We start from the raw sequence: 22503 nt of genomic DNA on the forward strand, positions 1-22503 counted from the left end.
AGCTGTGTTTCAGGTTAATGGCTTAACTATGGAAAGAAGAATTTTTTTCAGTTCTGTTAAAACATAATATTTTGACTGTGAGACAGATGCTAAGGACAAAAAGAACCAAAGAAAATTCATAAATAAGTTAATATCATTAGGAACCAAGATGTTCTGTATTAGAGAAAAGAAATATATATATATAAAATTTTAAAGGGCAATAAAAACCCAGAAATCTAATTTGAATAAGAATATTAGTATGAACTCAGAATTTTTTTTTTTCTTTCAAGAATATGTAGGTCCCAGGTCTGTCATTGAAAAGGCTTCAAAGTAATAAAACTCTGTAAAACCACTAGCCCTTAACCTGTGGTCTCTAAATGCCATTTCCAGTGTGAATAATCACTCCAGGGGAGGAAATGTGAAAGGCACGCTGAGACTTCTTGTCAGGCCCGAACACAGGTAAGCTCCCAGTGATGTCAAGAACAGAGGTAAACTCCCAGTGATGTCAAATGACAGAGGAACCAACTTGAAGACATGTCCAATGGCCAGATATAGGACAGTTCATTATTCTGAAAATTGATAGGAATATAACTGCTAAGGCACCACCTAATTATTATTTTTAAACGATAAATGAAAGAAAGTATCAAGCAATTACCCTGCAGTTTCTTTTTTTTATTTTTATTTTTCAATTACAGTTGACATTCAATATTATGTTAGTTTCAGGTATAGTGATTAGACACATACAATTTATGAAGGGAGTCCCCCAATAAATCCTGGCTTCATACATAATTATTACAGCACTAGAGGCCCGGTGCACGAAATTCGTGCATGGGGCGGTGTCCCTCAGCCCGGCCTGCACCCTCTCCATTCTAGGACCCCTCGGGCAATGTCCAACTGCCGGTTTAGGCCCAATCCCGCAGGCTGGGACTTCTTGTCAGGCCCAAACACAATCTGGGACCACTGGCTCCTAACCACACACCTGCCTGCCAGCCTGATTGCCCCCTAACAACTCCCCTGCTGGCCTGATTGCCCCCAACTGCCCTCCCCTGGCAGCCTGATCACCCCCAACTGCCCTTTCCTGCCGGCCTGATCACCCCCTAACTGCTTGCTCCTCTGCCAGCCTGATCACCCCTAACCGCCTCTGCCTTGGCCCCTGCCACCGTGGCTTTGTCCAGAAGGAAGTTGGATGTCCAGAAGATGTCCGGTCGACCAGGTCTAATTAGCATATTACCCTTTTATTAGTATAGGTTATTGACTAAATTCCCTATATTGTACTGTACATCCCCATGACTATTTTGTAACTACCATTTTTCTATGCAGACTGTATTATAAGGTAAACAAATAGTTGATGAGACAAAGTTCCTAATTAATTAAGAAGAAATGATAGAATTAAAACATTACCATTTTGCTACCTCTAATGAATAATAGATCTAGGTAATGATCATCAATGGCTACTAAAATCATTAGGTATAAGGTTAATAGAGAACTTGATCATGGATGAATCAAGCTGACAGAACCTCAACCTCAACATGAATGAAGGGGGAAACCAGATATTAAGTGCCTTCTGAAATGAGGTAAGAGGAAGCGCACAGCACAACCTAGAAGAACAGAATAAGACTGTAATCAAGCCCTTAGATTTAAATCTAAAGTCTTAAAAGCATCGAGAAATATGTTAAACAACACAGGAGAATGGAGTAAGCCAAAACCAGAATGCAGGGAGTCCTACAGGACTAATTATACCATTTCTGTAACAAATAAAGGGCATGGAAAGAAAAGGAGGACACTGTTATAGATTAAAAGGTACTTAAAAGAACTATCGGTTGTGAGCTTTGGGCCTTTTAAACCCCAATTTGAGTAAACTATATAATTGAGGCAACAGGGAAAATAGAATATAGAGATGACATTGAGCAATATTATTAATTCTGTTGGGAGTGATGACAACATTTTAGTTATATTAAATAAAAGCATCCTTATCTGTGAGAAATACACAATGAAGTATTTACATGTGAAATTATATGTTATATAAGAAACATAAAACAAGATTGGAAGGGTATCATTAATTATTAAAGTTTTTGTTTGGATACATGTGGTTTCATTATAGTAGTCTCTCCACTTTTGTGGATATTTAAAATTTTCCACAATAAGAAGGTGTTGTTGTTTTTTCATGGTTAGAAAAAGAACTTGGTAAGTTGGATCTTGGCAAGATATCTTGTGTGTAAATTAAGGGAAAAGAAATATGCTTTACACACATATGGTCAGTTTTGCATTCAAGTGGAGCTGAGATTCAATAATGTTGGATAAGATGAGCAGCTCTGGAGATGGGGAAGCCAGGTTAGAAACTAGGGCACAGGTCAGGGGTCTTTTCTCAGCTTTCCTGGAATGAGTAATATGGCATAAGAGGGTTTCTGCCACCCAAGCTGTGATCATTGACATGGTAACTAGGCCTATCCCTACAAATACCCTCAGGGCTTGGCATTAGTAGACACCTCATAAATGTTTGTTGAATGAGTGTCAGATGCTATAAAGTCAACTACCTACAGGAAGTACTGTGATGCATTCCAAACAATCCACCCTGACCCATCCCTGTCACAGCTGATCACAATGGCTAGAATTTCTACAGTTAAAGACACTCCGTTGGTCCATGGCATTGTTACAGCAATTGTTTTCAAACGTGGTGTCTCTATGCAGTGGAGTCATAATTGTCACTTATAAAGTAAGTGGCAAATAGGTTGTTACTAATAATAGTACAGAAATTTAAGAAAAGTGTTGCATATAGAAAACGGTAAATCCTGCAAATTTACCGTCATTGCGTATAGAAAACGCCACCAAAAAAAAACCAAACTACTAAAACTGATAAATGAACTCAGTAAAGTAGCAGGATATAAAATAAACATCAGAAATTTATTGCATTTTTATACACAAATAATGAACTCTCAGAAAGAGAAACTAAGAAAACAATCCCATTTACAATTGCAACCAAGAAAATAAGGTACCTAGGAATGAATTTAACCAAGGAGGTAAAAGACTGGTTCTCAGAAAATTTTAAGATACGGGAGAAAGAAATTGAGCAAGATACAAAGAAGAGGAAGCGTAGACCGTGTTCATGGATTAGAAGAACCAACATAATTAAAATTTCCATACTACCCAAAGCAATCTATAGATTCAATGCAAGTCCTATGTCAATACCAATGGCATGCCTCACAGAAGCAGAACAAATATTTCGAACATTTACATGGAACCACAAAAGACCTCAAATAGCTTCAGTAACTTAGAGAAAGAAGAACAAAGTTGGAGGTATCATGCTACCTGATATCAAACTATATTAGAAGGCCATAGTAATAAAAACAGCATGGTGCTGGTATAAAAACAGACATATCGATCAATGGAACAGAACAGAGAGCCCAGAAATAAACCCATGTCTTTATGATCAATTAATATTTGACAAAAAAGGCAAGAACATACTATTGGGTAAAGGCAGTCTGTTCATTAACTGGTGTTGGGAAAAGTGGACAGATAAATGCAAAAAAATGAAACTAGACCAGCTCCTTACACCGTACACAAGAATAAACTCAAAATGGGTAAAAGACTTACATGTAAGTCATGAAACCATTAAAATCCTAGAAGAAAATATAGGCAGTAAAATCTCAGACATTTCTCAAAGCAAAATTTTTTCTGATCTATCTCCTCAGGCAAGAGAAATAAAAATAACAATAAACAAATGGGACTACATCAAACTAAAAATGTTCTGCACAGCAAAGGAAACCATCAACAAAATGAAAAGACAACCCACTGAATAGGAAAACATATTCACCAATGGTATATCTGATAAGGGGTTAATTTCCAAAATTTATAAAGAACTTATACAACTGAACATCAAGAAAACAAAAGTCCAATTTAAAAATGGGCAAAGGACCCGAATAGCCACTTTTACAAAGAAGACATACAGATGATCAATAGACCTATGAAAAGGTGCTCAATGTCAGTAATAATCAGAGAAATGCCAATTAAAACCACAGTGAGATATCACCTCATGCCTATCATCACTAAATCAACAAACAGCAAGTGTTGGTGTGGATGTGCACTGTTGCGGGGAATGCAGGCTGGTACAGCCATTGTAGAAAACAGTAGAGTTTCCTGAGTTGGGTGAAATGCCTGGTAATAGTTGACACATATTAAGAACCTCATGCCAGGTGTACTTCTAGGTACTTCACACTGAGTCCTCATAACAACCCTGGGTGGCAGGGACTGATATTAACATTTTAGAGACAAAGAGACTGAGGCACCAGGCCCAGGACTGGTGAGTGGCAGGAACTCACCAGCTGTGCTCCCAGGCATGCTCCTCACCCGCTCTCCCTTCAGGACCCGTGAAGTTGCTGCAAATAGGCTCCGGGAGTGCCAGGCCAGTGTCCCTCCTCCAGCCCTTGGGTTCACCGGAGTGTCCCGGCAGGGTCCCTCTGGCCACCAGCAGCCTCTCTGTTAACCTAGCACACCACACACATGTTGTCACCTGCCATGTGTGCCATGGCATGACCGTGGTTGGCAAATATGGCATTCGACCGCCTCTCTCCAGCATGTCAGCAACTTTAGGGACAGGAGCACTGCCTTTGCTTTGGGGCGTCCAGTATTCTGTCATGAACCCTGCATGGGCCCTGGGCCCTGCCTCCTCCCCATGTTCCCTCACTAGGGCCCTGCCCCCAGACAACGACAGGTACTCAGGTGGCTCCCAAGTATGGACTCAGAAGGCTGACTGCAGCCTGAAGCCCATCCTGGCCCAGCCAGGGCCCCGTTGCCATCTGCAGCACAGGTGAGATGCGTGCCCTTTGGTTTCTGGGCCAGCCAGGGCCAGCCACTAAATGACCCCCTAGCCCCATCCCCCACCTTGCCCCACTGAACCCAGTTTGGGAAAAAGAAACTGGGACAGCAAAAATACCCCACATTCCAAATCAAGAGAAACCCCAGCGCCCCCAGCAGTCTCTGGAAGACCCCTCTCCCGCCCCAAACAGAAGCTCCCAGATCATGGAGGCCTCAGCCCAGGCCTGGCTTTCCAGGTAGGACAATATTCACCCATCTGCCTCCTGCCCACAGTAGGTCCTGTTCCTGCCAGCTCCCTGAAGGCCACGCAGGCTGCCACCGGGAACCAACCTTCATACATGCGGGCCGCCTCCTGCATGGGCGGACATTAGTATCTGCTTTTTCACTGCTGGGCATCCTGGAGGAAGTTGCTGAAGCAGGTTCTGCTACACACACACACACACACACACACACACACACACACACACACACACACGTTCTCCTTCCTTCCACTGTCTCCAAGGCTCTCTGTTTTTAAGAGTTCCCTATTAAAATTAAAATACTCCCAAAAGCAATTAAGCTTTGGCAGTTAATAACTTAATTATGAGCTAATACCATATCTTCTCACCGCCCTCACCAGGTGGGAGCAGTGGGGTGGAAGGCTGATTCTGGAATCAGATTATGGGAGGATCCAGGGAGTGTAACAGGAGGCCTGAACAGTCCACGCGGGACAGGGACCGGGTCACTCATTTTGTGTGCCCACAACAGGGCTGGAGCCTTAGCCAGGGATTACAAGTACATGCTAAAATCCAAAACGCAACCTGTGCAGACCAACCCAGGCACTCCCCGTTCACTTTGGGAAGCCTGGAGCTCAGAGGGACAGAGACATTTCCAAAGATCACACAGCTTCTCTCCCAGGCCAGAGGCCTTCCTGACGCCAGACACCAGGGGGTCTCGTGATGGGTGGTGGGAGGACCCTCACATCACTCTCCCTGATCCTCCCACCGCTCTCCTCCTCACCCCAGTGTGGCAGCAGCGAGCTCTCCAGAGATACGACCGAGTAGCAGAGTTTGGAAATGTCCAGTATGAACTGCCAAGAAGGATAGTCCAAACAAATGTCTGAAGGAGTATATGCAAAATTTTCCATGCATTGTACGTCTCCTGGGACCACTGGGAGGCAGGAGCTGTGCACCAGGGAACCTGTGTTCTGTGCCCCCCAGCCTTCCAGTTTCCAGTCCATCCCTTTCACAAGTGTGTCTGTTAGCATTTTCGTGGCAAGCCCGATGGCCAGAGACTCCTAGGGGTCATTTACTTTCCCTCCCCCACAGCTTTCCTTTTGCTTCTAAATGGACATACTGAATCCCAGGTACGCTCTGGACTGAATTATGCACTCCCTCCCCCCCCCCCCGCCCCCCCATTCATAGGTAGCAGCACTAACCCTCAGTATGACTATATTTGGGGACAGGGCCTTTAAAGAAATAATTAAGGTTACATGAGGTCATAAGGATAGGACCCTAATCTCATAGGTCTGTGTGTGACCTTATAAAAAAAGGAAGTGAGCGCTCTCTCTCTCTCTCTCTCTCTCTCTCTCTCTCTCTCTCTCTCCATGTGTCTCAGAGGTCCAGCCTCCAGCACTGTGAGAAATGTTTGCTGTGTATGACCCCCCACCTCCCTGCTCCCAGTCCATGGGATTTTGTTATGCAGCCCACGCTGACCAAGACAAGCTTAGCATGCTTTCCTCAGCTGGGGCACTAGAGTTAAGTCCCCTGGTGTGCGCTCCACTGCTCATTCCTCAGCGTCATCTCCTTCATAGAACACAGGGTGTGGTGACTCAAATGACCACGGAGCTGGGCAGCCCTGGAGAGAGGCAAAGCAGCCAAATGGAATACAGGAGGTGGCAGAACCACATGGCGGAATGGCTCGCCTCAGCCCAAGGGGCAGCCACACTTGCCACCAGCTGGCAGGTGCTACAGGCGGGGGCGGGGGGGGGGGGGCCAGCACCTCCAGGCGTAATGTTTAAAGAGAAATTGGGAGCCCAGACTGTCAAACAGTAAATCAGCTGATTTCCCATTTCGGGGAGTACAGCGGGCTCTCTCACCCATGGCTTCCCTCACCCGCAGTCTCCCGGGTGCCTGTCTCCGGTGTATCCCAGGGCCCGGGGTCCCATCTAGGGGCAGCACAGACACAGACAGCGTCGGCCGGACTCCATCTGCTTTCACATGGCGGGGCTGCTCTTCCCGAAGCCAACCGACCGCAGATGCCCTCACTCGCCCCTTCACTCTACTCAGCACTTCCCAATTCCACCTGCCATGTTGCACTCCACTGAGGACTCAGCTGAGGACTAGGCTGGGCTGGGCTTGGGCAGGAGGCAGAGAATGCAAGGCAGCAGGAAGAAGCCGTGGGGAGCTGAACCCGAGGCCGTGGCTTAGCCAAAGCGTGCTCCAAGTGCCGGGTCAGCTGCCAGAGGAGCCCAGGCAGCCCAGGGATTCCCCGTAGAGGCCTGAGTCCAATCCAGGCTGAGACCCGGGGCTGTGCTCGGTAAGTCCAGCTGAGGAAGGTCCAGGCTGGCGTCTGGAAGCCGGGGGTCTGGGAAGGGCCAGTGCTATTCAGTCCCTTCCTCAGGAAGATGTGGGCGAGGCCTCCCACACAATGCATGGGATTGGCAAGGCCACCCGTGCAATGGACTTTGCTCAGAGGGATGAGGGCTGTGGTCCCCAGCATGCCAAAAACATCCTGCAACCCTTTCTCCACCCCTGCGCTCCAAATAGGACAAAGATGAAACGCCAGACAGCAAAATCAGGGAGCAGAAGCGCCACTAATTTGTGTGGACAAGCCTGCATCGGGGTGCGAGGCAATAGATTAGGACCTAAACCAACAGCGTGCTGGTTCCTAAGTGGTTATTCCATCACACATTGCGTGTTTGACTGTATTCATTATATTTTAATATGATTATGTTCAATCCAGTAGACTGAAACAGATTTGTTCAGATGTGTAATTAGTTCCTACATGCTTATTACTCTTGGTGGCAGTGTTGGCAGAAGCTCTGAGGACGGCGAGGAGAGGAGCCCATGAGTTCTCCGTGTTCCTTGGCCATGATGGTAGGGGCTGCATTGGGTCTGGGGTAAAGGGGCTGCCCTGAGACACACCGACAGGCCTTAGACTCCCAGCACTGCCTTGTGCCCTGAGCCCCAACCAGGAATCCTGGGGTAACCAAGTTCCACCTGGAGCTCCCCACCCTGGCTGGCTATTCTTGCCCTCTCTTCATCACAGGTAAGACTCTGTCCACTAACTCCTCCAGAGGACAACAGTCTCCACATTCACCACATTGCCCCCAGCACCTGGTACAGGGATGCCTATAGCCATACATTTACCATTTCTAGACAACCACCACCTGGGCACAAGAGAAGGGGGGCACACATTTTATAATCAGCTTCCTGGAAAATTCACGCATCCCAGTGTGTGCCCTCCTGCCAGATGGGGGAGGGTCCGGCTTCCTGACCCCGAGTAGGAGCCTCTGAGACAGGCCGAGTCCCAGGAAGGCAGCAGAGAGACGCCAGCATCAGCCCCCGACGTGTGACAAATTCCAGACTGAGCCCCTTGCTTTGAGGGATCTTAAGAAGATACTTCTGAAGTACAAATTGCCAGTTATAAAAACGTCACAGATGTAAAGTACAGCTAGAGAACACAGTCAATAAACTATAATAATAAAAGCATAATATGCTAATTAGACCAGACGTCCTTCCGGACGACCTTCTGGACGAAGCCACGGCCGGTGGGGGCCGAGGCAGAGGTGGCCGCCGCAGCAGGTGAGGGCTGAGGCCCTTGCACGAATTTCGTGCATCGGGCCTCTAGTATTGTAATAACTACATATGGAGTCAAATGGGCACCAGACTTATGGGGGGATCGCTTTGTAAGGTATACAAAGGTCTAATCACTGTGTTGTACACCTGAAACGAATGTAATACTGCATGTCACTGTGATTGACAGAAAAGGTGCCCTGCCCATCTTCAAGTGCATAAGACGCCCACCTGTTAGCTCCAGCTGCCCCCTACAGCAGAGGCCCAGCTTCAGTGCCAACATCCAGGGCTTTCACATATTTAAAGTATTTTAAAGTTTAAAATTCCTAGAACTAGAGACCAAAACTTTCAGTGCCCTGACCTATGGCACCTGCAAATTGTGAGGGTGAATTTCAGCTGCGCAAACCCCACCCATCTTGCCTCCGAACCATGGGCCCCGCAAAAACAAACACATGGGGGAGAACAGGATTGTTTTAGTCCGTCCTTCTTCGCTTCTGCCTTCTTTACGGAGGCCCATTCTAGACGAGCTATGGATTGAGGTGGGACTGAGGCTGCACCCATCTCTGAGGGTTCGCTCCTGGGGGTAAGATTTAATCAACTCTCTGCCTCCTGACTTGATCAACTCTCTGGCCCCGCCTCACGGGCCTGACCCCTCTGCCAGCATCTCTGTTGCTGCAGGACCTCGACAGAGAGCGCTTGCTGCCGTGTCTATCGCACCCGCACAGCGTCACTGAGGGCACCTCTTGTTCAGCTCCTGCCAGGGACTGTGACCCTCAAGCCAGAGGTGCCCCTGGGGGAAGCTTCCTCAGCATGAGCCGTGGCACAGCTCCAGGGCCTCTGGTCTGTGACGCTGTGAGTAGTACATCCTCATTCTGACCGGCAGCTCATTTAGGAAAAGCGATACGCTATCATTATTGTTGCCGCTCACTTTGACTCGGCGCTTCCTGTGGCCGAGTCCACACGCCACTTTGCAGAAGGCTGTTAGTATTCCTCTCCCCTCACAGCCCCCCAGGCAGCAGGAGGGGTTCGGGTCCACTGGCCGATCAGGAAAGGGGATTGAAAAGGTTGCAGAATGTGGGTGATGGTGGACACCCAGAAAATGGCAGAGCCGGATTTGAACCCAGGCCCATCTATACACAGAGTCCAAAGCCTGAGCTGCCCCCTGCCCCTCTCGGCCCAGCGAGAGGGCCCTGCTGGCTCTGGGAAAGAGGTTCCGTCATTGCACTGTCATCCTCCTCTTTCCACGTTGCCTCTGAAGGAGCCAAACATGTCGAGAACCCCAGCAGAGCAGGAGCAGAGCGCTCAGACCAAGGGTGGGCTGCTGCCCCCGTTGGGGGCTTCTCTGCTGGCTGTGCTGGCACCCCAGCTTAGACGGGGAAACCAGGAGGGGTGTTCTGCTGTTTTCTTCCAGAAAATGAAGGAAACCCCGGGAGTGGCAGAATATGAGGCCCAGGCTTGAGTCCACTTACCTCGGGGCTGACTGCAAGAGCCCCACCTGGCTGAGGCCCAGAGCGGGTGTGGGCCCCGCCCAGCCGGCCTGACAGGCTCTTGGCCCATCTCATGCCTGCGAGGCTCCTACTTGAAACACCTCCAGCCTGACCTTCCCAGGCTCCACAGCGACAGGCAGGGCGGGGCAGGGCAGATCTGCTGTGACCGCTGAGCTGAACTTACCCCCCTAGGAGTGGTTTCTTAGGAACCCCTCTGTCAACCTCATCTGTCTTGGTTCTGGGAACAGTGACCAGCGATGGACAGCACTGACCCCTGTTTGCTGCTCATTCAGACTCCATGCTGCTGGGGCCCATCACCCCCAGTGGGAAGGGCCTGTTGTGGGCACCGCTCTTGCCCAACCTTCTATCTTCCCCACCTGGACCATCACAGCAGCCTGTTTCTACTCTTGCCCGTCTCTGCAGAGCCAGAGCCATCCTTTGAAAGCATAAAATAGATCCCATGATGCCTTGCTTAAAATCCCCCTGTGATTTCTCATCATCCGTGGACTAAAACACCACTGCTGCACCATGCTCTGTGAGGCCCTGTGAGCCCTAGGTGTCGCCCTCTAGTTGTCGCCCTCCTCTCTGACGGCCTGCTCCCTGCCTCTCCAGCACACCACACCCTCCTGCCTCAGCATGTGTCTACCTGATGCTCCCCCGGGAGCGCTCCTGCCCAAATCCATTCACATCCGGCTTCTCCTTAGCATTCAGGTCTCAGCTCAATGTCACCTCCTAAGGACTCTCCCCAGTCACTCAGGTGAAGTGCCCCCACCACATACACACTCCAGACACTCTTCTGTCTTATTTTATCCCCATCATAGAATTTGTCACTCTTTGAGATTATCTGATTGCTTTGTTTGCTACATTTGGGAGTTCTATTTCTAATAATCACGGAGTAGCTCATATTAAACCAACTCTCGTACAAGTAGCAACCATGAATTCTGGGCATTATATCAAAGACAGCGCCCAAAAGCCCCTGGAGAAGAAACTGAAGGGGAGTTGGTATTAGAAGGTTACAAAGGCTCCAGGCAAATTCCCATTTTTGTGTTTTTTACCTGAAGGCAGCCCCGTCCCCACGCTCACTCCCGTCAGTGACCAATGAGGCTAGAAATTGGAGTCTTACTGTTGAGGATTCAGAAGACAGAATTCAGAGCGTCCCCAGCAGCTAGAAAGTATGAGGAACATATTGGAACAGAGAGGATCACAGAGGGGGAGACCCCAATATCATAATTCTGCCAAACTTCTGGTCGACTCCCAGGGCAAGACTCAAGCAGCCCGCTAACCCTCAGAAGACAGAACAGACACTTTAGCTGCCGTCCAGCCAAGGTAACTTCCTGCTAAAGCAAACACACCGACAAACAAATCAGTACTCTCTGCCGATGAGCAGAACAGAACCCCAGTCTCTACATTCATTTCCACAGTCCAGGGCACACTTCAGAATGACTGGATGTACAAGCAAGCAGGAAAAGGGGACCCACACTCAAGAGAAAAGGAAATTGAAGGGCACCAGCCTCAAGTGGGTTCGGATTTGGGCATTAGCTCAAATCATAAGAGATGTATTTGCTAAGGTTTTCTCGTCTTCCACATTAGAGTGTGAGCTAAGAGCAGGAACCTTATCGGTCTGTGCCTTGCTCGCTCCCCAGCAACCAGAATAGCAAAGGGTGCATAGAAAGCACCCAAAAATATGACTGTGCCGCAAAGCAGAATTGTATTTTTTCCTCCTATCTCCTCTCTTAGAACTTGAGGCCCCTCCTAGATGAGCTGAACACTGACAGAGAACAGAGTCATCGTGTTGTCTTTAGAGCAGAGGGCACGGTTTTATGCTCATGAATCAGTCGTGGCGATTACAGACAAGTGACTTTGATCTCTAATTATTGCCAAAAAGAAAGCATGTAGATCAGCTATGTTGAAACCCAATGTCATCATTTTTCAAAACCACTTGCCATCACTGAACTGTCTTGGAGTAAAAATTATGTGTGTGAAGTCAGCTCATTCCATTATCCAGGTGTTTAATCTGTGGCCGGTTTATATCAGAGGAAATGATGATGTCTACAGTGACACATAATGGGTTTCTATAAAGAGGTTGATGACCGTGGTAGTTGTTTCCATTTTTTCTATGTGACAGTTTTTTTTGGCCATGACCAGAGTTTGGGGAGCTCTTAGGCCATGGCCTGGACTCTGCATGGGACCCCTAATTCTGGAGGAGTTCCGCAGTACTGCTCCCAGGTAGGCGAGCCTTCAGAATGCATGACAGCCCTTAGGGGGCAGGCACTGCCCAGTCAAGATGGGTGCTAGTGGAACACTGACCAATCGGGAGAGACTCCAGCACTGGGGGCCGGGCCTGGCAATAGCCACATCCTGAATGGTGTTCTGTGCAGGAAGGTGTCCTGGTCACCTCCTTGGGGTTCATGAGAGGATTTCAGGGCCACCTCCAGCTCCACCAACTGTTCAAGCATATGGGGTTGTATCCAACCAGCAGCCCAGGGATGCTGCCCTCCAGGCACTTGTCAAGGAGAATTAGCTCAAAATTCATTGCTCAGTGCTCACACAGTTGGGAAAACAACCACCCATTGAATTACGTCAATCCATTTTTCTAAATGATGACTTTTAAGCCATGATGAGTAGTGGGGACCCCCCTCTTCAAGTAAATCTTATGAGGAACTCAGTATTACAGGAACAAGGTTGAGGGCTTGGGGTATATAACCCCTCAGTGCACCCCTGTCCTTTACCATCCCCCAAACACACACACACACACACACACCTTAGACACTGCAGCAGCCTCTGACACCACACCATGGAATCACTCCTCATCAAATGGCTTTAAAGAAAGGCAGCCCATCATAGGTAATCTAGTCTATGATTAAGACTGAGTCAGACCTTCAGTTCTATCCCCCTAAGTAACCCCCTTCCTTGAGGAATGTTCCAAGAGGTAGCCCTAGCAAACGCCTTGCCATGTGGACAGTAAGGCCGTTGGGACACTGTTGCAGTAGCCATGTCCTCTCTGTGAGGACCCAGGGGGAGACTTCTCCCTGCCCCCAGTACCAGGAATAGCTGTGCCTTTTCTGAGCAAGCTGCTTTGCTTCTATTGCAAGGATGCTGGGTCTGCAATGAGGGACTGTTTATGTCTCTGTGTTGGCCGAGAGAAAGCTCAGGACAGCCCAGAGTCCCACCTCTAGCAAATTACAGGGTCTGATGTCATGAATTTTGTGTCCTAACTTCCCTCCTGGAGCCACACTTGCTTTCCTTGTTTTATTTTCTTTGTCCATTGAACTTCATTGATTTATGTCTGACAGTGGCAGAGGCATCGGTGCAAACCACCCTGCATCTCTTGGGGACAGTGTGGGAATTTATAACTGGCTCTCCAAAGTTGGCCACATTATGATCCACTTCCGCAGGCACCAGCTCTCACATCAGCAACTCCACTGTCTTTTAAAACTAGGAAATCGCTGTGCCAGGCCAAAGAGACGATGCTGATGAACTTACCAGATTCCATTCACTGTTACATATTGATGCAGTCTTGCTATGCTGTGTGCGCACCCCGCAGCCATGCCAAGGGGAGGTGGGAAAGGAATGAACCCATCACTTTGTTTGAAGCCAAACCCTGTTACTCTCCCTGCGCTCCCCGTGGACTCTCTGTCGGCTTTGATGGGGCAAAGAGAAGAAGGGGGAGAATTTAGGGTTTTGGATTGCCATTGGACCTTAGGTGGCTTACATTTCTGCTGGTATCATTTCATTTTCTCCAAATCAGTGACTGGAGAGGAGGAAGCAACCTGCACCATCCAATAGTCTTGAAAATACAGGCCACCTTCCTCACAACTCCTCTCTCAAATGGCAGTCTGAGTGTCCCCAGGTCAGAAAGTGGGTTAACTGGGGTCCCAACAAAAGCAGTACATCCACAGGAAGCAGGACCTCAAACTTTGGGGTGCGCTGATGGTGAACTCGGGCTCAGACGTGGGCAGTGCCTCTACATAGGGACTAAATAGAAACAGGCTGGAGCACACCTCCCAGAGGGACCACGGAGGTCTCCCACGCTGGCCCTGGGTTTTTCAGTTCACATGGACCACACAGGTCAGGCTGAGAGTCCCCATGATCAGGGCCCAGTGCCCCCAGGACTTGAAGACAGTGCCTGGGGTCCTGGATGCTCGGGGTGGAATCCGCAGTGCCCCCAAGGGCAGCTCCAGGGTACAGTGGCAGAGAGGAAAGCACACTTTCAGCCTTATGTTTGGGAAACATTCTGAGCTTTTCTCGCCCACTTTTTCTTGACCAAAGCATCTCCAGCTTCAAGTGAATTTACAGTCTAGCTGGTCTCTGGGTGGCTAAGGCTGAAAAGCCAAGGAGGATGTCACTTGGCTGACAACAGCCCCCGTCAGGGGGTTGGCATCAGGGTCAACAACCGCAACCCAGGACCTGATTCAGAATGTGCAGGAAGCCCCTTCCGTCCTGGGGTCACTCCTAAGCATCTCTCTCTGCAACCAAGAAAGCGCCATCCTCCAACATCCCACAGCGGGACAGCAGGGAGAAATCACCCGCTCACTTCTGGAGAAGGCTCAGGAGGCTGGGCAGCCAGTGCCTGGCTCCTCGGGGAGTCTCAGCTGGGCCCAGGAAAATCTGGCACCTTCTAAGGTTCTCAAAAGGCAGAGTAGGAAACAGGCCTGAGGATATGGCCGAAAGAACACGGGGGAAGAACATTTGCAACAGCTTTCCGAGCTCGAACATTGGGTCCCAGGACTGGAGGGAGCCTCCGGGTGCAAACACCGGAGAAGCACAAGCCCGTGTACGCACGCCACCCTCAGCAGGGCTGGCCCGATCATCTTGCAGGGGACAGCCTCCCTCCGCTGGGCCCGAGACTTGCAGCCTGGAGAGCCATGGGCATCAGCATGGGGAGCGCCCCGTGCTCCCCGGGACTTGGGCATGTGCTGCCCTTGGGACTGCGGAGCATTCCAGGAGCCACTCCGGGCCTCCTGTTGACAGAGTCACTTTTCATCTTCTCTGCCTTCAGGCACAGGCAAATGCACACGGGCAAAAATCAGTTCATAACTATGCACATTTTATAATAAATTTTAACAATTTAAGAGTCTGGTACGGCTTTATTATAGTTTTTATTTCACCACACTAATTCAGTGCGTAATAACCTGCCAGACACAGAATTCATTTGACATATGCTCTGAGCCCTAAGATAATGGAATATGCAGAAGAAAAACCTTGGGTCCCACCCAGCAAGGCACTCCCCCTTCCCCTGGGGACAGGAAGGGGAGCTGCTCTCCAGTTGCTGGAAGCGGAGTGAACTCTCCCAGCCCCAGCCCGGGGCCCACCAGCAGGTTCCCTGTGACTGTCTCCAGGGGTGGGGCAGGGGTGTCATGGCCCAGGCTGTCCTGCCGTTAAGGACAGCCTGGTTAACAACAGCCCAACTCTGCCAGGATTAGTCTCAGAGCACAGCCTGCCCCACCGCATTCCTTGGATCTTTGGTGGCTAGAAGGGGGGGTGGCTCTTCTTCTCAGGTCTGGCAGCTGGCCACCTCCACCTCATTCGGGCCTCACCTTTGGGAAATGAGAGCAGCCCGAAGGGAAGGCTCCCAGGAGTCAGGGTCCCTTTGCTCCCTCCCTGTCACCCCCGCCAACAGCACTTCCCCTGCAGTGTCCCCAGAGCGTGCCCCCCTGGCCAGCAGCCTCTGTATCACCTGGGAGGCGGTTAGAGATGTAAACTCTTGGCCCCATGTCAGTCCCACTGAATCTGAAACGCTAGGGTGGGGCCCAGGGAATCTGGGTCTTCACAAACCCTCGGGTGATTCGGATGCTTGCTGCAATCTGAGAAATGCTCAGGTTTGAGAGCTCAGAGGGTGGGCTCTGGAAGTGCCTGCTGAAGCCACCACCAAGCCCCCCAGAGGCCTGGGGCTCAGCTCTGCCGCTGCTGGCTCTTCCTCCACAGGAAGGCTTGGGACTCAGTGTCCTCATTCGGAAAATAAGGACACGCAGGCCCCTGCAGCCCTGACCTCGTGGGACAGATGGCTGCAATCAAGTCCAGCAGGTCCCACAGTGCCCCTCCCTTAGGGAGAGGCCCAATTGGATCACATCCTGTGGGAGCCCCCACAGGGTGTGCGGTTGCTAAGGGCCATTTGGCTTTGAAACAAAGGAGAGCGATGGCAAGGAGAGGGGTCCGTGGCCAGAAAAAGTTAGAGGGAGAATCCAAGTTAGTGGTTGAGTGTGTGTGTGTGTGTGTTTGTGTGTGCGCACGTGTCTGTGTGTATGTGATTGTGTGCATGTGCAGTATGAGACTTTATCTAGGTACTTGCTTCTTTTTCTTTCCTCTCCCCTTTCTCTCTCTCCTCTCTCTCTTGACTACCTACTTCTCCAAGACCATGATTCCGTCTCTGCCATTCTACTGAGAAATAAACCAAACCTTTCCTTGGGTTTTGCAATTTTCACTGCCTACCACCCTCTCCTTCCCAGGAGAATGGACCTTCTAGAAATAGAGGTCTCAACTCAGAGCCATCACGTCAAAGCTCCACGTCTATTCTTGTTCTCCCTCTGTATGGCTTCTGCCTCCATCACTCCAGGAAACTGGGCCAGCTGCCTCCTACTCTCCAAGTCCGAGGGCCACTCCCCGGCCCCTGTCTTGCTCGGTCCCTCTGGCATTTAACACAACATCCGCTGCAGGTTCTACTTCTGACTGTCCGCGATCAGACTTCAAATGATGCTACATAACTGCCACTCTTTGCCCATTTTTATCTTTAGTTTCTAATTTTATATTTCATTACATAAACATATATGTGTATATGCCATCCAGAATATGCTATGGAAATAGCCAAGGTATAGTCTATCTAAGTTTTTCAGTGTCTCTTAAATAAAACCCCAGGGGAAAAAAAAATACTCTTTGAGAATTAAATTCCAGAAAACATGTTTCCTTGAGGAACTCGCATATCATCTCACGAGCAATGAAACTCAAAAAGTAATTCCCAGAAAGCTTGCAATGGGGAAATTGATCATGTCGGCCCCTTGTGGAGAGTACTGACTAGAAATAACCACAAAGGGAGAGCCTGGGGTGTGAATTATGTCCCGGTTCTTGCTCTGGGTGCTGGTGAAAGAGGACGTTCAGTGTAAAAGGTATGGATCCATGTAATCATGGTATGAGAAATTTCTGGATGATTAAATTTTTAAAAGAATTTCCTTTTTCTGACCAGGAAGTTGGAATCAGATTGGTGGCTCAATTATATTCTTATACAACCTGTTGACCTTTATTTGTGCATTTTATTTTTTCTGAGCTTGCTCTTCTGTTCCAAATTGTATTTTCGTTAGAATTTTGTACAGAATTTTTGTACAGAATTCTGTACAGAATATATTGTACAGAATTTTTGGGCTCGCTTTACAGTTATATATTTTATGTCCCATTATACATCCAAAATGCTATCAAAAATGGTTTATGGAAGTAGAAAAGGTAGAAATAAATAGATATTCTTTCAAGTAGATAAAGTCTATTTTTTTGTGTCTACATCCTTCTTGCCTGGCATACAGTAGTTATTTAATTAATATTGAAAGAAACATTTATCTATGGAGGAAAAGAGAAAAATAGGGTAAAAGCTAATGGAGCGCTTAGGAGTCAAGGACAGGTTATTTTTAAGATGAGCGCCATCTGAGCAGGTCTCTGAGGAGGTGGGAAGAAACCAGGAGAAAGGGATTAAGTTGAAAATGGGGAGGGTGATCTATGAATCTTGCTCTCAGGAGAGGGGAGGAGATAGAGTACAGGAAGGGGTAAGTTGTCTTAAACAGAAGAGACACTCTTCCTCGGCCTCCACGATTGGCTTCACCTCCTCTCCTTAACATGTAAATAGTTGTAACGTCTTAAAATCCAGTCTTTAGTCTTCTCCATCCATAACCCACCTCCTGATGACCTCATCCGAAGCAGCTGTAAATACCGACTGTGCTCTGATGGCTCCTAAGGCTCTGTATCCAGCCCAGATCTCTGCTATGAACTCAGGACTGCCTACTCAACATCTCTGCCGGGATGCTCAACCAGGCATCTTGAAGTTAACAGGAGAAACACTGAATTCCTGATCTTCTCCCAAACCTGCTCCACCCCCAGTCATCCCAGTTGGAGGCCAAAGAAGCTTGAGTCATCCTTGACTCATCTCTTTCTCTCACACAACTATCCAATCCATCATAAGGAAGGAAGGAAGGAAGGAAGGAAGGAAGGAAGGAAGGAAGGAAGGAAGGAAGGAAAGGAGGAAGGGAGGAAGGGAAGGAAGAAGGGAGGAAGGGAGGGAGGGAAAGAAAAAATTTTAAAAATCCAGATTCCTAGCACTTTTCACACCTCCACTGCTCCCCCGGGTCTAGCCATATCCCCTCGCACTGAGATTTTTTATGTGCCTCCTAGCTGGCCTTCTTGCTCCCACCATTGCCACCTACAGCCTTTTCTCAATGCAGTAGTTAGAAGAACCATTTTAAACGTCTCTCCTGTGTTCCCGAGTATTCTTGGCTCTGGCTTGTCAGAGCCTCTACCAGTCTTCCAGGGGCACCCTGTCTACTCCTGGTCCCCCGCTCCAGAACAGAGCTGTTGTCACTCTCAGGCCAGTACACCCAGCAGGGAGCCAAGGAGACCCTAGTGACTATTAGGTGGCAGTGGTGATGTTGGTTATTATTATTATCATTATTTTGATATATATATGTATTAAATCAATGACTTTCCCCAATAATAGTGGCTACAGACAGACAGACTTATTGATTAATTGATTGAGATATTGATTGAGTTGTTCCACACAGCAGAGAGACAGGGAACGTGCCTCCTTCCAACTAGAGTTGTTTTCCCTCTTCAGAGCCTCTTCCCTTCAGAGCACGAGGAAGAGAAAGCAGCACAGGAGCAGGGGAGGCAGTGGTCACCTGGACTCTCCTCGGCAGCAGCCTGGCCCCAGGGACGCTCTAGGAACCCACAGGCACCTGGCGCAGGTCCTTGTGCAGAAGGTGTTTTTTATTACAGTTCTCAAAAGGACATATTTTAGTCCGAATGGATTACAGTCATGGGACTCTTTGATCTGTCTGGCTCAGTTGTATTTCTTAAGTGAACTGACGGAGAAGTGGTTTCGCTTAGTCATTAAAAATCACCTATGTTGAAGGTTAAATGCCCACAGACCTTCGTGTATGAATGCTTTATGCAGTTTCAGCCCCACACTGGGTCCTATGCTGGCCATCGGGAGGGTGTGATGACATGGAAGAGGTTGCCCCTGCCCCCGAGAAGTCAGGGGCCAGGGTCAGTGAAGGAGCCATTGGACCTGTTTAAAAGGTTCCACCCTCCCCGTTCAGGTTTACTTAACACAGTGGCTCTCAACCTTGGCTGCACATTAGAATCACCTGGGAATCTTTTTAAAATCCTGATTTCCAGAGGAATGAGGCCCAGAAATCAGGTTTTTAAAAAGATTCCCAGGTGATTCTAATGTGCAGCCAAGGTTGAGAACCACTGACTTAACACAAGGCAGATGCTTGCAATTGGAAGGGGAAAACATTATTTTGTACCTTCTGTGTGCACAGACTTTAGCTAAATTATTCCATTGAATCCTGACAACTTCACCATATTACAGATGAAGAAACTGAGGCTCCAGAGATGATTAGGTAACTGGCGTAGCCACACACAAGTAGGGGGAACTGAGATGCCAGTGAAGACCTGTCATCTCCCCAAGGCCGTGCCCTTTCCACTCCAACACCCTGCTGATGGGAGCACCGCCAAGGCCGCGGAAAGAACACCCGAGGACCACAAAACCACCACGTCGCCAGGTCTACGCAGGCTCCATTAGGATCTGTTTACAGCTCCTTGAAAGCCAGCAGCCATCCAGTAAATTAAAAACAAAACACATACATACATCATTAAGTTGCAAAGAAAAATGGACACAAAGGAACCGTCTCTCCTTTCCTCACTGTTCACAGATCCCACCAGTCCAAGGACATGATCACACAACAGTGCCATCTACCCCTGGGAGGGACTTTGTGAAGCCCCGTTTCTCTGGGCGGAAGAAGGGTGTGGACTCTTGAGCAATAGCACCTGGAGGGGCAGAGGGCCCAGGGCGGTGGGTTCCCCAGAAGGTGGGGGACAAGAGCTATGAGAGGAGCTCCCGGGTTGGGCCCTCCATCTATGTCATAGATTCACCCTGCTTCCAGGACCACAGTCCTACTCACATCCCCAGCCCCAGGCGTGAGCCCGACCCTCGCTGAGCCATTCACAGACCAGCTGGGAAGCAGAGCCGGGAGGAGCGCTCCCAGCCCGGAATGCCGCCTCCCACAGGCCTCCTCTCCTCATTCTGCTCGGGCTTCCCTCATCCTACCTCCGCCGTGGCTTCTGTTTGCAGGAAACCTCTCTCTCCCTGGCCGCCTCCCTGGGAACCTATCAGGGAGCCCACCGATGGGCACGGTGATTAGGAATTCCATCAAGCTGCGACTAGTCTCCTAGCCGAAGCCGCAGCTGAGAGTTCATTATTCTGAGACTTGGAATCACATGGAACCCGTGGCATCTGGGAGGCAGACATGCTGGCTTCCGGGACAGTCATCGGAGAAAGTTCCCAGCCTTATGCTGGGGGATTGGAAAGGGTGTCGCCGCACACACCGTAACTGTTTGTGTAAACAGTTTAGGATCGGCAGGCAGTGACTTTGGGGGGAAATCCCCACTCCTGTGAGCTGTGTGTTGGCTCAGGTCCCTCTCAAAGCTGAAACAGCGATGTTAGTCGCCCACCGTGTTTTAAAGCCCCTGGGAAAGTCAGTCCAAGGGCTTTCCCTCCTAAGCTACTCTCCTGGGGGGAGGGGAGAAGTTTGAAAGCCTCCTCTCAAGGCACATGGCCCCTTGCTCCAGGCCCCTGGGGACTGCTACTCAGGCGATGAAAATGGCTCCCTCCGCCAGGGCCTGGCTTTCAGGGACATCTGTGAAGTCGTGTCAAGCTGACTGAGGGGAACCTTTCCTTCGGGTAAGACTCGAGAAGAGCATTTCCCAGGAGGAAGCCGTGGGGGCAAAAGCAAATCAAAGAAGGATTTGCAGATAGATGTTCTCTGGGCTTTAGTACAATTTGCAAAATGCAATGTTAAAAAAAAAAGAAGATAAATCTCTCCTCTCTGCCAGGCTAGAGCAGATTCCTGAATAAAAACAACTCTTTGCAACAGAACCTTACACTCGTCTGGAAGTGAGTTTCCTCAAAAGGCACAGGGAGAGGGGTATGGATTCCTGAAATCCTGCAGCAAGCATTTCACCGAGCAGCATTCAGAGTACAGGGGAGGGGAGCCTGGGGGACAGGTGTTCCTGCCGGGACAACGCACGGAGAGAAAGTTGTATGCAACGAGTTTCCCAATAACGGGCACAGCCATCTTCAGACTGACCCGGCAGCTCATTGATTTAAGGAGCCAGTCAAGTCAGGGTTATGCCCTTTTCATTCTAACCGGAGGGAAGGGACCCGGCCAGGAGGGGATGGGTTTGCATGATCCCGAGCTTGAAGAAACATCTTTCCTGGCTCCTTCCAGCCCCTGAGGCAGCCGGGTGAAGCCAGGACCGAAGCGAACACATTGGGAGCTACCTCCAGACCCCCCGGCCCCTCCCCTTCCTCTGAAACCCATGAAAACTTGATTTGTCTCAACTAAACACAAGCTGGGAAATTGGAGAGGAGGCAGAGGGGAAGAGGGGAAGGAAGGGGGGCCAGGCAGCATCCATGCAGTCGGTTGTACTATTGATTTCGAGCCACATAAGCCCCAGAGTGCCATCGATAAGGATCATACCTCCTGCTGATCTCGGGGGAAATTCTCCAAGATCCATGGCTGGGAGTTAAGGAGAAGCTCTAAGCCATCAGGAAGGAGCAGAGCACTGCAGCTCCTCAGAATGATGGACCAGGGCGAGCTTTAATTAACAGGGTCTGGTGCCTCTTCTTTTTTGGTAACTGAGCAGATTTAAAGGGCTAGAGTCCCAATTTGGAGGGTGCCGGTGCTGCTCTGGCTGCTGCCGTGGCTGCTGCTGGAACAGCGTCCTGCAGACCTCACTTCAGCAGGGAGACGGAGCTGTGAAGGTGGAAAAGTGCAGGCAGGAAGGTCGTGGCTGCACGGTTTGCATCAGAACCACAGGGCATCAGTGTCCACGGGCTGTCTCCCAGAGCAGCGAGAGAGGCGGCCTCCTTGGGTGCGCTGGCTCCGGGGACACCCTCTCCAGACTTGGAACTGATGGACAGCGCCCCAGGACGGAGTGGTCTTTGCTGTGCTCCTCTCCTGGGAGCACTGCTGGGTGACACCCACCACGTAAGCTGCATGCACACATGCCTACCCTTAAACACACACGCCTGCCCATGTACATACATACTTGCCCATGTACACACACATGCTTGTCCATGTACACATACATACCTGTCCATGCACATGCCCACCTTCCAAACACCCAGAGGCAAAGGCACGTGACCTGCAGCCAGCTAGATGACCACCACCCCCCGCCCCCCACCGCCGGGC

At 49.5% G+C, this 22503-nt stretch overlaps 1 protein-coding gene across 1 annotated transcript in view; it reads right to left on the reverse strand.

The window, feature by feature from the left end:
• The window catches only part of CALN1 (calneuron 1), a 419388-nt gene extending 397303 nt beyond the window's left edge, over nucleotides 1-22085 (reverse strand). The window contains exon 1 of the mRNA XM_081090572.1: nucleotides 21790-22085. The gene's annotated coding sequence lies outside the window, so the exon portion shown is untranslated. The remainder of the gene's footprint in view (nucleotides 1-21789) is intronic.
• Between the last annotated feature and the right edge of the window lie 418 nt (nucleotides 22086-22503).

Source organism: Myotis nattereri, assembly GCF_964212035.1.
Source record: "Myotis nattereri genome assembly, chromosome: 4".
Lineage (NCBI taxonomy): Eukaryota > Metazoa > Chordata > Mammalia > Chiroptera > Vespertilionidae > Myotis > Myotis nattereri.